Source organism: Lynx rufus, unplaced genomic scaffold (genome assembly GCF_022079265.1).
Source record: "Lynx rufus isolate CCGP_SWC_20201006 ecotype Redwood Valley unplaced genomic scaffold, mLynRuf1.p SCAF_12, whole genome shotgun sequence".
Classification (NCBI taxonomy): domain Eukaryota; kingdom Metazoa; phylum Chordata; class Mammalia; order Carnivora; family Felidae; genus Lynx; species Lynx rufus.
In genome coordinates this window covers 391,734-409,077 of record NW_025814826.1, presented here as the reverse complement: position 1 = coordinate 409,077, position 17,344 = coordinate 391,734, and the positions used below count along the sequence as shown (strand labels likewise).

The window sequence follows — 17,344 nt, the reverse complement described above, 5'->3', positions numbered from 1 at the left end:
TCTGCAGAGGGGAGGGAGTCGAGGTTGTGGGTAAGGGTGAGAGAGAGAAACGCACAGGGGAACACACAAAGAGAACATTTCCCCATAGCCACTGGCTTGGAAAACAAGAGGGCCTGCATTTCGTGAGTTCTTGCAACCAGTAGTGCGTAAAGTCTGGAGTTTTCAAGGGCATCCGATTTAGCTGGTTTAGAGCCCTGAGGTACTCCACTGCTCATGGACAGAGAGCAGGCAAACAACGTGGGGGCATATAGCATGGGTACAGTGGTCTGAAGAGTGCCTGGGGCACACAGTGGGGAGATTAGTTGCTCTTCTCAGAGCACGTCCCTCAGAGGCAAAGTTCAGAGAGACCTGTCTGTAGGAACAAAGCCGCTGGCTGCCACCATCTCCTTCTCCTGCCCCTCACCACAAACATAAAGCCACCTGCAGGAAGCAGTGCATTGCTAACACTGGTTACCTAACTTGCTTACACCAAACACCACCCCCTTGCACACTGGTGGAACGACCTTTCTCAATCACTCTTGCTTGAGTTCCAGCACAGCAGACCCCTCCCCCAGAAGACCAGGACAAATGCCTGCCCACACCACATCTCCCAACCAGAGAGTTTCCCTTGGCCTCAGTTCCAGTAGAGGTGGTGACAGGTCTCATTCCATAAGCAGACCATAGCACACCTAGTTAAAACCCGCTACATTCAGGCCAGGGACCAAACACTCACCAGACCAGGCGACGAGAGCCTCTGCAGACGACTGGCCTAAAGGATAGCATAGCCAGAACACAAGAGCAGAACACATGCAGCACACACTGGTGACACTCCCTGAAGTGCTAGACCCTGGGCATTACACGACGTCTTTTTCCTAAGTCCATTACTTTCGGGAGCAGGTGACATAACTGGCTTCTCTAACACACAGAAGCTGGCAGATACGCAGACAAAATGAAAAGACAGAAGCATTTATCCCAAATGAAAGGACAGGATAAGGCCATGGTCAGAGACCTAAATGGGACGGATGTAAATAACACGCCTAATGGAGAATTTAAAACCATGATCATAAGGATATTCACTGGACTTGAGAAAAGAATGGAAGACATCCGAGAGACCCTTACCACAGACATAAAAGAGTTGAAGAATCAGAGATGAAGAGTGCAGTAAAAATGAACAGCAAGCTGGAAGAAGCAGAGGAACAAATTAATGACCTAGAAGACAGAGTAATGGAAAGCAGTGAAGCTCAAGAAGACAAAGAAGAATTATCCAATGCAAGAATAGACTTAAGGCACTCGGTGACTCCGTCAAATGTAAAAACATTCATATGATAGGAGTCCCAGAAGAAGAAGACAGAGAGAAGGGGACAGATAATTGATTTGAAGACACAATAACTGAAAAACTCCATAATGTGGAGAAGAACACAGACATCCAGATCCAGGAGGCACAGAGAACTTCCATCAAAATCAACACCCAAGACATACTGTAATTAAATTTGCAAAATATACTGCTAACATCTTTTTTTGTTTTAGTGTTTTGTTTTTTGCTTTTTTTTTTATTTCCGTGACAAAACGCAGACACAAGCAGGGGAGGGGCAGAGAGAGAGAGAGTGAGAGAGAGAGAGAGAGAGAGAGAATCCCAGGCACTCTCTGTGCTGTCAGCGCAGAACCCACCGGAGGGCTTAAATGCACGAACTGCGAGGTCACGACTTGAGCTAAGATCAAGTCATGCTTCACAGACTGAGCCACGCAGGTGCCCCACTGCTACAAATCTTAAAAGCAGCAAAATAAGTCATTCACTTCCAAGGGAAAACCCACAAGGCTAGCAGGAGATTTTTCAACCGAAACTTTGCAAGGCAGAAGGAAATGGCATGATATATTCAAAGTGCTGAATGAGAAGAATCTGCAGCCAAATATACTCTATCCAGTAAGGCTATCATTCATAATAGAAGGAGAGATAAAGAATTTCTCAAACAAAAATGGAAGGAGTTTGTGACCACTAAATCAGCCTGTAAGAAATATTATCGGGGACTCTGAGTGGAAAGGAGAGATCAAAAGTGACAGTATAAAGGCAGGAAATGTAAAAGCAGTAAAAATGTATATTTCTGTAAAAAAAAATCCTCAAGGAATGCCCCCAAAAAGGATATACAATATAATAGCTTATCAAAACATGGGGAGGAGAAAAAAATGAGCTCTAACTTAAGTGACCATCAATTTAATATAGACTGCTACACACAGAAGAGGTGATATACAAATTAATGCTTATCATATAACAAAACCCACTAAGAACCATGCAAAGAATAAAGAGAAAGAAATCCAAATATATCATTAAAGCAAATTAGAAAGACATCAAAGAGAGAAAAACAATAAAGGATTTAGAAAATCTCCAGAAACAACCACAAAACAAGTAGTAAAATGACAATAAATACATACCTGTCAATAATTACTTTGTATATTAATGGAATAAACACTCCAAACAAAAGACCTAGGGTGACAGGATGGATTAAAAAACAAGAGCCATCTGTATGCTGCCTATAAAAACCTCATTTTAGACATAAAGACACCTGCAGATTGAAAGTGAGGGGATGCTTGCACTGTTGGTGGTAATGCAAACTGGTGCAGCCACTCTGGAAAACAGTGCGTAGGTTCCTCAAAACAATTGAAAATCGAACTACCCTACGACCCCTCAATAACACTACTGGGAATTTATGCAAAGGATACAGGAGTGCTGATTCATAGGGGCACATGTACTCCAATGTCTATAGCAGTGCTTTCAACAATAGCCAAATTGTGGAAAGAGCCTAAATGCCCATCAACTGATAAATGGATAAAGAGATGTGGTTTATATATACACTGAAATACTACCTGGCAAGGAGAAAGAGTGAAATCGTGCTATCTCTTGCAATATGGATGGAACTAGAAGGTATTATGCTACATGAAATAAGTCACAGAAAGACAGATATCATATGTTTTTGCTCCTATGTGGAACTTGAGAAACGTAACAGAAGACCGTGGGGGAAGGGAAGGGGGAAAATAGTTACAGAGAAGGAGAGGGGCAAACCATAGGAGACTCTCGAATGCAGAGAACAAATAGAGGGTTGATGGGGGGCGGTGGGTAAGAAGGGAAAGTGGGTGGTGGGCATTGAGGAGGGCACTTTTGGGGATGAGCCCTGGGTGTTGTCTATAAGTGTGAACCACGGGAATCTACTCCCAAAACCAAGAGCACACTATACACACTCTATATTAGCCAAGTTGACAATGAATTCTATTTAAAAAAAAAAATGAAAGCGAGGGGATGGAGAAAAATTTATCACGTTAAAAGAAAAAATAGCGATACTTTTGTTAGACAAAAGAGTCCTTAAAACAAAGACTGTGGGGCACCTGGGTGCCTCAGTCATTTGAGCGACCGACTAGGTCTTGGCTCAGGTCATGATCTTATGGCTGGTGGCTTTGAGCCCCATGTTGGGCTCCAGGCTGACAGCATGGAGGCTGCTTGAAATTTTCTCTCCCCCTTTCTATGTCCCTCCCCAACTCTCTCTCTCTCCAAATAAATAAACCAAAAACAAAGACTGTAGCAAGAGCCAAAGAATGCTACTGTATCATAATAAAGGGTACAATCCAATAGGAAGATCTAACAATTGTAAATATTTATGCACCCACCATGAGAGCACTCAAGTACATAAAACAATAACCAACATAAAGGAACTAATTGATAATAAGACAGTAATAGGGTACTTTAACACCCCATTTACATCAACACATCTTAACAAAAAAAATCACCAAAAAATACATCTTAACAGAAAATCACCAAAGAAACAATGGCTTTGAGCCATACGAGAAAGACAGATATCATATGTGTTCACTCTTATGTGGATCCTGAGAAACTTAACAGGAATCCATGGGGGAGGGGAAGGGAAAAAAAAGATGTTAGTGTGGAAGAGAGCCAAAGCATAAGACACTCTTAAAAACTGAGAACAAACTGAGGGCTGATGGGGGTGGGAGGGAGTGGATGGTGGGTGATGGGTATTGAGGAGGGCACCTGTGGAGATGAGCACTGGGTATTGTATGGAAACCAATTTGACAAAAAATTTCATATGTTTAATAAAAAAAAAAAAAAAAAGAAAAAGAAACAATGGCTTTGAATGACAGAGTGGACCAGATTGGATTTAAGAGATTTTTTTTCAGAACGTTCCATTTTAAAACAGAATACACGTTGTTTTCAACTATACATGGACTATTCTCAAGAATGGATAAAAAAAAAGGGCCTTAAATATTAAAAACAATACATGCAGGTTAAATAACGTGCTACTACACTGGAATGGGTTAAGCAAGAGATACAAGAAGAAACTTAAAAAAATACGTGTATACAAATGGAAATGAAAAAAAAAAAAACAAAACAATGGTCTGAAACCTTTGAGATGCTGCAAAAGTGGTCCTAAGAGGGAAGTACATAGCAATATAAGCCTACTTCAAGGAGCAAGAAAAATTTCAAACAACCTAACCTTACACCTAAAGGAGCTAGAAAAAGAACAACAAATGAAGCCTGAAGCCAGCAGAAGAAAGCAAGTAATAATGATCAGAGCAGGGGGCCCTTGGGTGGCTTAACTGATTGTCTGACTCTCGATTTTGGCTCAGGTCATGATCTCACAGTTGTGAGATCGAGCCCCATGTTAGGCTCTCTGCTGGCAGCATGGAACCTGTCTGGGATTCTCTCTTTCCCTCTCTCTCTCACTCTCTCTCTCTCTGCCCATCCCCCCCTCATGTGTGGTCTCTCTCAAAATGAAATTAAAAAAAGAAAATAAAGCAGAAATGAATGATAGACAAACAAAAAACAGATAATACTAGAACAGATCAATGAAACCTAGAGCTGGTTCTTTGTAAAAATTAATAAAACTGATAAATTGTTAGCCAGAGTAATCAACAAGAAAATAGAAAAGACCAAAATAAATAAAACCACAAATGTGAGAGTAGAAATAAGAACCAACACCACAGAAATACAGACATTTACGAGAGAATATTGTGAAAAAATGTATGCCAACAAGTTGGACAACTTAGAAGAATTGAATAAATTCCTGGAAATATATAACTTACCAAAGTAAAACAAGAAGAAATAGAAAATTTGAAAAAAAAATCAATAACCAGCAAGGAAACTGAATCAGGAATCAAAAAACTCTCAACAAACACAAGTCTAGGACCAGATGCCTTCAGACGTAAATTTTAACATGTAAAGAAGAGCTAATACAAAAAAAAAAAAAGTTTAACCTGTCCTTTTCAAATTGTTCCAGAAAAACATAAAAGGAAGGGAAACTTCCAAATTTATTCTATGCCAGCTTTACCGTGATACCAAAACCAGATAAAGACACCACAGAGAGAATTACAGGCCAGCATCTCTGATGAACATGCAAAAATCTTCAACAAAATAAGCAAACTGAATCCAACAATACATTAAAAAATCATTCACCGGGGGCAGAGGCAGCTGGGTGGCTTAGTGAGGTAAGCATGCAATTTTAGCTCAGGTTATGATCTCATGGTCCGTCGGTTTGAGCCCAGTGTCAGGCTCTGTTGACAGCTTGGACCCTGGAGCCTACTTCAGATTTCTGTATTTCCCTCTCTCTCTGTCCCTCCCCTGCTTGTGCTCCTTCTCCAAAATAAAGAAACATTAAAAAAATCATTCAATCATTCACTATAACCAAATGGGATTTATCCCTGGTTTGCAGGGGTGGTTCAATATTTGCAAATCAATGAATGTGATACCTCATATTAATTTTCAAAAAAGCATAAAGTCATATCATTGCAATAGATGCAGAAAAAGAATTTGACAAACTATAACATCCATTCATGATATAAACTTCAAGAAAGTAGGCTTAGAGGAACCATACCTCAACATAATAAAGGCCATATATGGAAAATGAGCAGCTAATATGATCCTAACTGGGGAAAACCTGAGAGAAAAACTTCTTAGATGTTGCTTCTAGTTATCTGCTTCTTCTCATTAGCACCATTGGTTGTTAATAAATTAATCTTAACATTTATTACATCCTACATTAATGGAGAACAATTTCTCCTATACAGGTTTATGTGTCTTCTCTCTTTTTTTTCATCCACTTTTCAATTTATCATTTTTGTTTTTTTCTTAACAAACTCCCCAAAGGTTAGATTTCTTTTGTTCACATATCTGTTAGGAAAAGTGTGGCCAGGACAGCTAGTCTCTGCCCTGCTCAGCTTCAGGTGGGGCAACTGAAAGGTTTGGGGTTGGATCCATTTGAAGATTTGTTCACTGACGTCTGGTGGTTGATGCTGGCTGTTGCCTGGGACTTCAGTTCAGGAGGTAGCAGAAACACTTAAACTGACACACCTAGACCCTCTTTGTGGCCTAGGCTTCCTCACTAGATGGGGAGCTAGATTCCAAGTTAGCAGCCTGAGATACAGAGCAAGGCAGAATCGCCTTTTGTCACCTAGGCTTGGAATACACACAGGATCATAGTCACATATTCTGTTCATTAGGAGCAAGTCACTAAGGTTGTTCCATGGTCTTTTTTTAGTGGAATTAATATTAAAACCTATGGACACCTTTAAAAAGCAGTATACTTTACCCACTAGCCACAAATGTTTGTATTCCTCCCACCTGAAAAATACATTCACTCCCCTCTCCCTCCAATACCTCCTGCAAGTCGCAGTTATCATGGCATCAGGTTCAGGGCTTGAGTCCAAGATCTTACCATCTTAATCAGGTGCAGTGGGGATAAGCTGCCTGGGTTATGGTATCTCAAGTATAGCCCCTTGAGTGCAAGTGTTCTCAATATGAGGACTTGAGAATGAAAGAGACAGTTATTTACCACTCACAAATGCAACAGTCTAGTCAACTGCTGAGGACTCACCCATTCAGAAAAAGAAGATGGGAAGCACCCTAGTCCATAAGAGTTTTGAAATATAGCCTGATGCATGCTGTCAGTTCTTAAGTTAGGACTTAGTCCTAACCACGAGAATACTTTCTCCATGTCTTTTCCCTTTCTTTACTCCTTGAGCTCTTAGTTCCTTCCTTTTCATAAGGAATGACCTGTATTTGCAGCTGTTTTTTCATCCTGCTTCCTCCCTGTGGGACTTCTAAGACCCAAAGGCCTCTTTTCATTTTGCACTATTTGGCCCCTTTTAGTCCAAGGTAGCAAATAGTATGTTTGCTACTATATATCTCTTACCTTTTTTAGTTTTCTGTAAATATTACTGGATTTCATGCCGTGTTTTAGCAAAGCGACCCTCCCAAGTCCTTTTGAGATAAGCTTTTCGCTTCAGGTTTCCTGTGAAGCTCTTACAGGACAACGCCTTTAAAATTCGTCTACTTTTGGGGCTCCTGGCTGGCTCAGTTGGTAGAGCATGTGACACTTGATCTCTGGGTGCTGAGTTTAAGCCCCATGTCGGGTGTGGAACCCACTTTAAAAAAAATCTTATAGTCTTAAGATCCTTAAAGAAATTGGAGGCATACCTTAAATCTTTCTGTTTTCCTGGTAGCACCCTGGAGTTTCTCTGAACCCAAAAGCCATTTCTTTATTTTAGCATTATTTGACAGTTCAACATGTAGAGAGGCTGTAAATGAGAAACAGATACTTGAACCCAGTAAGTCCTGGTTCCTTTCAGTTGCATAGTCTTTCTTTAGTTTCTCTTTCCTATCCGTTTTACTTTCAGGTATTTTGTAGCATGACTTCCCTTTCGTCCAGTGTCATTTTCTTCACTTGCTTAGAAACCCTTGCTGTCAGCCTCTTCACAGGCCATCAGGTTTCCACTAAGAGTCTTGTGGAGGCCCTTTTTGGGTCTCATTCTTACACTTTTCTACATCTTTCCAGGTTCGACCTACCTCCTGGTTCAAAGGAAGTTTAGTTTCAGGTTTTTTTGAATAGCAGCACACCATTTTTAGTATCAGTATCTGTGGTAGTAATTTACTGCTGCGTAATAAGCCACCTCAAAACCTACTAGTTCAAAACAGCATTTCTCTTGTTCACCAATCTTTAGTTTAGGCAAAGCAGAGTAGGGCAACTCATTTCTTCTTCATTTGGCATCAGCTGGCATAACTGGAAGCTGGAGACTAGAATCATCTAAAGGCTTGTTCACGCACGTGTTTGGCTGTTGAGGCTGGCCTTTGGCTAGGACGTTGGCTAGTCTCAGCTGGAGTATCTACATGAAGACTCACTAGGTAGCCTGGGATTCCTCACCACGTGGTGGCTGCGTTCTAAGGGTGAGCTTCCCTAGAGAAAGAAAGTCAGAAGGAAGCTGTATCACATTTTCTAAGCTGGCCTTAAAAATCACAGCAGTTCTGCATATTCTGTTCACGAGAAACCAGTTACTGAAGCCAGCATATATTTAAGGGGAGGGATTTTCACAGAAGTATCAAGGAATTTATAAAACCACCACATCCACTCACCTTGTCTTACCAATCATATAGAATGGATGGAAGTCGTTCCCAACTCAGCATCACTGAAACTCCAGCCAGTTTTGTTGTTGTGGTTGTTTTTGTTTAGTATGATCTCTTATTTTCTAGAAAGTAACAAAGGATTACAAGATAACAGTATTGAATTAAAAAAAAATTTTGCCTCAAAAACATATTTGGATCATCCAATTAAAGTTTTATACTGGGAGATGTGATTTCTGAACACATCCCGGAGAATCATTTCTCCTGGGAATGCGGTTCAAATTAGCATAAAACATTTGCAGTTCAGAAACAGGCCGTGGCATTAGAAGCATTACTTATAGATTCATGAATTAGAGTCTTATTTCCAGAGTCTTATCTTGGGACGTATTTGTTGACTTGGGCATACATAAGTCAATATGATATTGCTAAAACTTCTTTAAAAGCTATGGAGTGTTAAGATGGGGGAAGGGCTAAGAGACTTTCTCCTAAGAGGGGACTTATTTTATGAAAGAAAGATATGAAAAAATCATAGAAAAATAAAAGTATAGAATCAAGTGCAAATGTTGTGTACTAAAGAGAATGATAGCAAAGATCTATTTCAGTAACACCTAATGTCTTTAACGTGTCTCTTGATTTTCTGACTTGTTTAAGGTTCCACATTCTAAGACAGGTAACATTTTATTGCAAATGAGTTTATTTAAAAATTTGAGTGCCTGGCTGGCTCAGTTACTCTTGATCTTGAGATTGTGAGTTCAAGCCTCACACTGGGTGTAGAGATTACTTAAAATCTGAAAAAAAATGTTCATAGTAGTTTTGAGTTAGACTCTTTTCACTCCCTTCCAAACTATAGTGTTTTATTCATGCAGGCTGATGTCCTTACAACAGAACTGGAAACTACATCTTCAAAATGTCTACACCTGGACGCAAAAAATCAAGTTCTTCAACAAGAGTTATTATCAATGAAAGCTTTCGAAGAAGAACGTGAAAAACTAGAGAGCAACAACAAGAAGTTACAGCAAGAAGTAGTAAAATTGAAGCAATTTATGGAAATGAATATGGTAGAACGCAGTCAAGTGGAGCAGTATAAACGGGAGATTGAAGAAAGAGCACGACTGGACATAGTAGAAAAATTACACGAAGTCAACCTGTTTTTACAGGTTAATTGATTGATCTGTAATGTGCTTTAATTCATTTTACTGCAAATTACATTTTGGATAGATGTATTGTAGGGGTTTCCTCTACTTGCTTTATGGTAATTTGTAGATTTCTGGAGGCATTTGTTCCTCCCTTTAAAGATTTCAGTTTTCATCATTATTCCTACTAAATCGAGAGGATAAGAAAAAATGATGATTTAAACAACTAGTCTCACTATGAAGAGGAAAAGAAAAATTATGATTTAAACATTGCACTGTACTTGGATTATTCTTAAGTTTATTGTTGACTTTAAAAATTTTCTCATTGATTCTATTATTTGAATTATCAGATTGCGTGAATACTAATACAGGAATGATTGAACTTTAATTTTATAAATCATGTTTAATTCAGTTGACATTGATGATAAATATTTTACACTTGAGCTTTTTTTCATTTAAAATTTCTCTCTGAAACTTTGACTCAGAACTAAAGGAAACAGGTATAATTAATTATTCAGATTATACCTATTTTGAAACTATCCTGTTAATTTTTTTTCATTAGGAACAAGCAGCAGCTCGAAAAAACTTGGACCAGTTAAGAGAAAATGATCATGCTTCAACGATAAATAAAATGGAACTTAGAATTAAAGATCTGGAATCTCAGATCTCTACAATGAAGACTTCTCAAGGATCTACTAAAACAGAGTTGGAAACCTACAGGCAACTCTACCTAGAAGAATTAAAACTTAGAAAGTCCTTGAGAAATAAGCTGAACAGGTAAGTCAACACAGAATCATAGACAAGAAATTTAGCTTATTAATTTGCCTCTAAAGCATAATTTCTGTGGAGCCGAGATCATGAGATGAGTAGGAAGTGAAAGCCAACTAGATCGTGTTATTTTGGAAAATGAGGTTTCTAAGTGAACTTACCTTTGAAATGTTAGTCCAGGACAGTTTGCATCCCTTCTCTTTTTTTCGGTTTTACAGGACCTCGTCCCCCACCCCACCCCCGCACCCCCCGCCCTGTATATTTTCCATTGATCGGATCTGCTAGTCTTTAAGTGCATTGTTCGAAGCTTTCTCATTTAGAAGCATATTATTATAAAATTGCTTGTCAGAATTGCCCTAAATAGAAATGTCGATGAGTTTCTTTTTGGAAGATTACATCTTTAACCTAAAAGGTCAGGTACTACTACTACTCATCCTGGCAGCTTGGTACATTTATTCTCTTGATTGTGACCTTTGGTATGATTCCTAGAGTGGGCCTTGAGACAAACTATCCTTTATGCTTTTTCTACTTTACATAAAGGCATCCGGGTGAAATGCAGAAGGACTCACACAGGGCTGAAGGGTAGTATAATTCCCGAAGTGGCTAAAAAGAGCACCATGGTGGGAGGGAGGCCTGTGGAAGACTGAAGACAGAAAGGGCAGATTCTGCCTCCAGTGCCTTGGTAACTGTTATAAGCTAATTGCCTCTGTAGCTGTTTTAGTTCTTTCTGATCACACGTCTGTCATCTACTATCTCCCCTAGAGATTGTTGGTCTCAATGATTCCTCAGTGTCAAATGCTCAGTTTCTTTGAGATAAAAAGTGAAATGTACAAGAGTGGTGAAAGCAAACGCTTGAAAATGTCTTTGAGGGATGGTTTAGTTTTACATCTGTAAACAGGTTTACTAAATATAAGTATGTATATATAATGGCATCCTGAAGGATCCTGTCAGTACAGCCATTCCAGAAGACAGCAAGTATTATTTGTTAACCCATGTACATCACTGATAGCCACTTCTCTCCCTTCCCTAACTTGAATTGTTAGTTAGGAATCCCCCTGGAAACATAAGTATTTCTTTAGAGCAATTTTAAAAGTATAATTTTAGAGAGTAGGTGTGCTCCGTCACATGTTCAGTGTTAAAACACTGTTCAATGGCAAATGCTATTTACTATTATGGAAACCTAAAAAAAAAAATGTATGTCATTTAGGAATGATTTAGGGGAAAAGAAAATGTATTTGTGTTTTTTAATCTTCACAGGGCTAAGGAGAGACTGTCAGAGAGCAATACAAATTTTCTTGTGGAGAGACAGCAGCACCAAACTTTACTCAGGACCCTTACTATGAGCCCAGGCCTGGAACCACCTTATTGTGGACATTTTGAAAATAATTTAGTACTCAATGGAAACTTTACTCCAAGAGGAAACTTAGTGATTCCTACCATAAACCCACAGCTGTCATATGACGACAGGGAGGCTTCCTTGTGGAAGGTTAGTTATAGTATCTGTTTAGTTTGGGTTTCAGATATCTGATGTTGTTGCTTTTAATTTGGCAAAATTCTGAGTTGAAGTAACTAACACATACGAGATAAAAGTCAGCATTATATGTGCTAAGAAAGAACGGAGGTAAATTTTATATATATATATATATATATTATATATAATATTATATTTATATAATATTAATATAATTTTAATATAATAAAATATAATATAATACATTATAATATAATATTAATATTTAATATAATATTAATATTAGTTATATAATATTAATATATAATATATATTATATATATATTAGTCCCTTGATCTCTCATTTCTAAGAGATACTTATTTTTATTTTATTTTAGTGAGAGAATGAGTGAGTGCATGCAGGGGAGGGGCAAAAGGAGAGGGAGATAGAGAATCCCAAGCAGGTTTCGTGCTCAGCACAGAGCCGAATGTGGGGCTCGGTCTCAAAACCATGAGATCATGACCTGAGTCAAAATCAAGATTTGGACACTAAAAACAACTGAGCCACCCAGGTGTGCCGCAAGAGACACCTAGCATTAACTGTATTCAGTAAATATAACTAAACTTACCCATGTTAAATTTCTTGAAAAGCTTTCATTTAAATTTGATTTTGGAAAGTAAATGTTATTGCCTGGTAACCACAGGTACACTTAGATGCTTGGACTTATTTTCAGTTGGCAGTGGTTCATTAACACTTGAAAGTTTTGCTATAATCCAGTTTGTCCACCCCTGTATGTCAGTGAATGATCATCCTCCAAACACTTAACGACATATGAATGTTTACTATTTAAAAGAATCCAGAGGGGTGCCTGGGTGGCTCAGTCGGTTCAGCGTCTAACTCTTGATCTCAGCTCAGGTTTTGATCTCAGGGTCATGAATTCAAGTCCTGCATTGGGCTCTACGCTAAGCATGGAGGCTACTCTAAAAAAAAAGAAAAAAAAAAGAATCCATGGTAAGTCCTTTTTATGAATTAAATCAACTTGTAACACTAAAAAGGTTAATTTCTCTTTTAAGTTAAAAGTGTTGCTAGTTTCTTACACGAGAATACATCTTTAATTGCTTTCTTATTTATGGCACTCTTTTTTCTTTTTCCTTTTTTTTTTTTTGGACTTATACCACCTTTGTTTCTATTTTTATAAAATATCTTGATGAGTGATTGTAGAGCATTTTATAAATAGCTAAATCAAGCAAATATTTGAATTTTTAAAATGAAGCTTTTATTTCTTCAAATGAGTTCTTTGCCCCTTTGTCTTTTCTTTTTCTGGAACCCCTTGAATGCAAGTATTATTACACTGAATGTTGTCCCACAGGTCCCTTAACCTAGCCTCATTTTTAAAATTCTTTTTTCTTTTTGTTTTTTGGCTTGGATGATTTCTACTACCCTGTCTTGCAAATTGTTGATCTGTTCTTCTGCATCTTCTTATCTGCTGTTGATTCCCTCTAGTGTATTTGTCATTTCTGTTATTGTATCCTTCAGCTCTGATTGGTTCTTTTTTATATTTTCTATCTCTTTGTTGATGTTATCACTGGATCCATTCATTCTTCTCCCGAGTTCACTGAGCATCTTTATGACCGTTACCTTGAACTCTTTATGAGGTATATTACTTATCTCTGTTTCACTTAGTTTTTTTTCTTAGGTTTTGTCATGTTCTTTCATTTGGAATGTATTCCTCTGTGTCCTCGGTTTGTCTGACTTTCTATGTTTGTTCTTAAAACGGTTCCTTTCAACTTTTTCTCTCTTTCGAGTGAGCGATGCTTTTGAACAATGTACGTTAATTATGAAGTCAAGGAAGAAGAGAATGTTTCTGTAAGTGTTGTCTAGTCATTTTTCTTGGTGGAGCTGTGACAGGTGACACTGGGTAGGCGGCAAGTAACCCTGCTCTTCTCTTTCTAAATTCAGAACACAGGAGACAGGGAGATGGAGAGAAACTTAGTAGCTTTATTACTAATAAACACTAACAAATTGGAGGATACGATTTAGGTTATGTTAGCCACTTTGGGCTTCCTCCCAAATCGGGCACTTCCCCACACAGTTGTAAATTGAGGAAACAAATGCTTGACCCCCACCCCGGGGGCCGGGTGCTTACCACAGAGCTGAGAGCAGACCCAAATTCATGTTACTGTGGGCAGGCACATCTTTTCAAAGAGGAGATCCAGAAACACATAAGCACTGCTTAGCTCCGTCTCCCAAATTCACCCGTTAGGTGAGTCTCCCTTCCCGTCGGGAGGGAGACAGAGATAAGTCCACATGTGAGAAGTGAAGGTTCACCTATAATTTCCGACTGGATTTAAATTATAAATAAAGTGAATTGTGTCTTTTGTACATACCAACGAATGATGAGAGGTTAGACAGAAGCATGCTAGAAGGGAAGGAGAAATCTGTGTTGGGTTTTAAATTTTGCTGTAAATAACCACACCATGGGTTCACTCATTTGTTGATCGATTTTGACAAAACAAATTTTCTTTGGAAGGAAAAAATAATGCTTTCAGGAAGAATTTCCTCAGTTTCAGCTTGCTTGCTTCACCTAAAGATTTTCTCTTTCAAGTTCTCTGTCCTGTGGTTTAAAAAAGTTGTGCTTGGGGTGCCTGGGTGGCTCAGTCGGTTAAGCGGCCGACTTCAGCTCAGGTCATGATCTCGCAGTCCTTGAGTTTGAGCCCCGCATCGGGCTCGGTGCTGACAGCTCAGAGCCTGGAGCCTGTTTCAGATTCTGTGTCTCCCTCTATCTGACCCTCCCCCGTTCATGCTCTGTCTCTCTCTGTCTCAAAAATAAATAAACGTTAAAAAAATTTTTTTAAAAATTTAAAAAGTTGTGCTTAAAAATTGACGGCTACTAAAAGGAGTTAACATAATTTCTGTTCCTTTATTTTCATTCATGACTTTAACATTTGTAATTTAGTTAGAGAGCTACTATTGTGTGCCTCAAACCTAAGCATTACTGAGCCACATGGCAAAGTTTTATGTATTCATTTTCTCTGAGTTATACTTTAAATACACGTATTTTTCCTGACTATGAGGAAGTAACTGGCATAGAACTGTAGGCTTGGTAAGACCACAAGTGTATTCCTGGTCTGCATCTAGTTGGTTTCATGACCTCAGGCAAAGTACACTCTCTCTGAGACCTTTTTGTCTATTACGCAAAATTCGGGATTTTGACTAAATTAGTGACTTTTATATCTTCAAAATAATTTTTTTTCAAACAATAGAACGTAGTTTTTTTTTTTTTTGCATTAAACTGTATTGTGTAAAACAGAGAGAAATAGAGCTGTCTAACTAAAGGAGAGATGGAGACTACGGCTGTGACTTCCTTGTCCCTCAATCCTGCAGTGTCCCCAACCGAACCTTAGATTTCTATGGGCCATAATTGTATGTTAACAGTTAATGAGAAAATCCTTCTAATTAAAAATCCTTTAAAAATATTCTTTGAATTAAAATTTGCTGATATATAGTTTTTCTGTGTATAATTTTCTCACCCTCTTATATTTTGGATCAATGGAAAGGTATACACAAGAGTACACATGTGTTCTTATTCATGGACTGGAAAGCTATTTTCACCATCGAAACACAGTTTTTACCTAGATATAAACATAAAGGTCACAGAGGTAAATATTTAGGAAAAGAGCTTTTGGGGAAAAGATGCAACATTACCTTGGTAGCTCCTTAAGTCATGTCATATAAAAAACGTGGTTTATATTTTATATCGTATTTATTAATGGTAATATAATATTGTTTGAATAAAGCCTTCCCCCATCACCTGGTATTGAGTTATTAGTTTTATAAGTCTGGTATAGTCATGTTGCCCCATTCATTTTATAAGGCCTGAATATAATGCTATTGTCAAAAAAGTGTTATGGTTCCTCAAAAACTTAAAAATAGATATTCATTAATTCCACTGCTGCGTATTTACCCAAAGAAAATGAAAACACTAATTTGAAAAGTTGTATGCATCCCTATGTTTATGGAAAGATTGTTTGCGATAACCAAAATAGGGGAGCAACCTAAGTGTCCATGGAGAGATGAATGGATAAAGACAATGTGTAATATGTATACAATGAAATATAGCTCAGCTATCAAAAAGAATGAGATCTTGCCATTTGTGACAACATTGATAGACGTAGAGGGTATTATGCGAGGGGAAATAAATCGCAGAAAGACAAATAAATACCATCTGATTTCACTTACATGTGGAATATAAAAAAAACAAAACAAGTGCACAAACAGAATCATAACTACAGAGCACAAATTGGTGGTTGCTAGAGGGGCGGTGGGTAGAGAGGTATGGACAAAATAGATGAAGGGGAGTAAGAGGTACAAATTCCAGTTATAAAGTAAATAAGTCACAGGAATGAAGAATACAGCATATGGAATATCGTCAATAATATTGTATTAATGTTGTATGGTGACAGAGGGTAACTACATGTACGGTAGCAAGCATAGCATAGTGTATACCATGGTCCAATCTGAATTTGTATACTGAAAAACTAGTGTAACATTGTATGCCAACTATACTTCAATTAAAAAAAGGTATTAGGGAAAACAGTCTCTGAAAATATTGGGAAGCATGTCAGCCAAAACATTTGTCCTCACACCTAAGTTTGTAAAGACATTGGAATCCTTATCACCACAGTGTTGATTATGTTCTGTACACTATTTTGGAGCCCGTTTGGGGCATTCAGGGAGAGGCTACCTTGTCTAAGAAAGATGTAAATAAGTACATTCTAGACAGGAACAGTTGTAATATACAGTTGACCTTTGACCAACATGGTTTTGAACTGTGTGGGTCTACTTTACTTACACATGGATTATTTTTGGATACTGTACAGTACTGTAAGTGTATTTCCTCTTCCTTCCGTTTTTCTCAATGTCATTTTTCGCCCTAGCTTATTCTACTGTACAAAACATGTATGAATCGACTGTTTATTTTACCGGTAAGGCTTCCGGTCAACAGTAGGCTATTAGTAATTAAGTTTTGGGGGGATGAAAAATTATATACAGGTTTTTGACTGTACCCCACCCCTGTGTTATTCATGGGTCACCTGTAGTTGGAAATATTCGTACACATTTCAAAGTGGATAACCATAACTTTAATAAGTCAAGTGTTTCAAAACTTGGTCCTAATTTGGAGAAAGGAAACAAAGTTACAATTGAAAATTGTATGTTGTTTTCCTTATCGCTAATGGAGAAAGTTATAAATCAGAAGCTAAGTTTGGAAACTGTTGTAACCCCCTATTTTTCCTTTCTTCAAAGCGATTTTCTGAAATCTTTGTGTGCATATGAAAGGAAATAAGTGTTTTAGTCATAATACAGATAGCAAAACATTTTTACTCAATTTTTGCCAGTAGAATTTCCACATGACAGTAAGACAGTCCCACTTTCTTCATTTTATATGTATTTAAGAGTCAGTCCTGGAAAATTAACAGCAAAAAGCATTCCTTCAAATTTTGGTTTTCTACAAGTGAAAAAATGGAAAGCCCATTTTAAGGAACAATTCATTAAGGTAAAAAACTGATTAAACTTTCATAAATGGCAGTATTTCTAATCATTTCCAAGTAATAATTCAG

The 17,344-nt window shown here is 37.9% G+C and overlaps 1 protein-coding gene and 1 long non-coding RNA gene across 5 annotated transcripts in view; one reads left to right on the top strand and one right to left on the bottom strand.

Annotated features, from left to right (window-relative positions):
• LOC124507605 (ankyrin repeat domain-containing protein 26-like) overlaps positions 1 to 17,344 on the top strand; it is a 705,441-nt gene that overhangs the window by 376,479 nt on the left and 311,618 nt on the right.
• The window catches only part of LOC124507612 (uncharacterized), a 150,325-nt gene that overhangs the window by 131,144 nt on the left and 1,837 nt on the right, over positions 1 to 17,344 (bottom strand). For 3 of the 4 annotated variants that reach the window (XR_006961038.1, XR_006961035.1, XR_006961037.1), the window contains exons 2-3: positions 8,387 to 8,499; positions 7,454 to 8,210 (exon numbers count right to left, since the gene is read on the bottom strand). This is a non-coding gene — a long non-coding RNA (uncharacterized LOC124507612). Of the gene's footprint in view, positions 1 to 7,169; positions 8,211 to 8,386; positions 8,500 to 17,344 lie in introns of all 4 variants that reach the window. The other variant, XR_006961036.1, reaches the window with a different exon arrangement.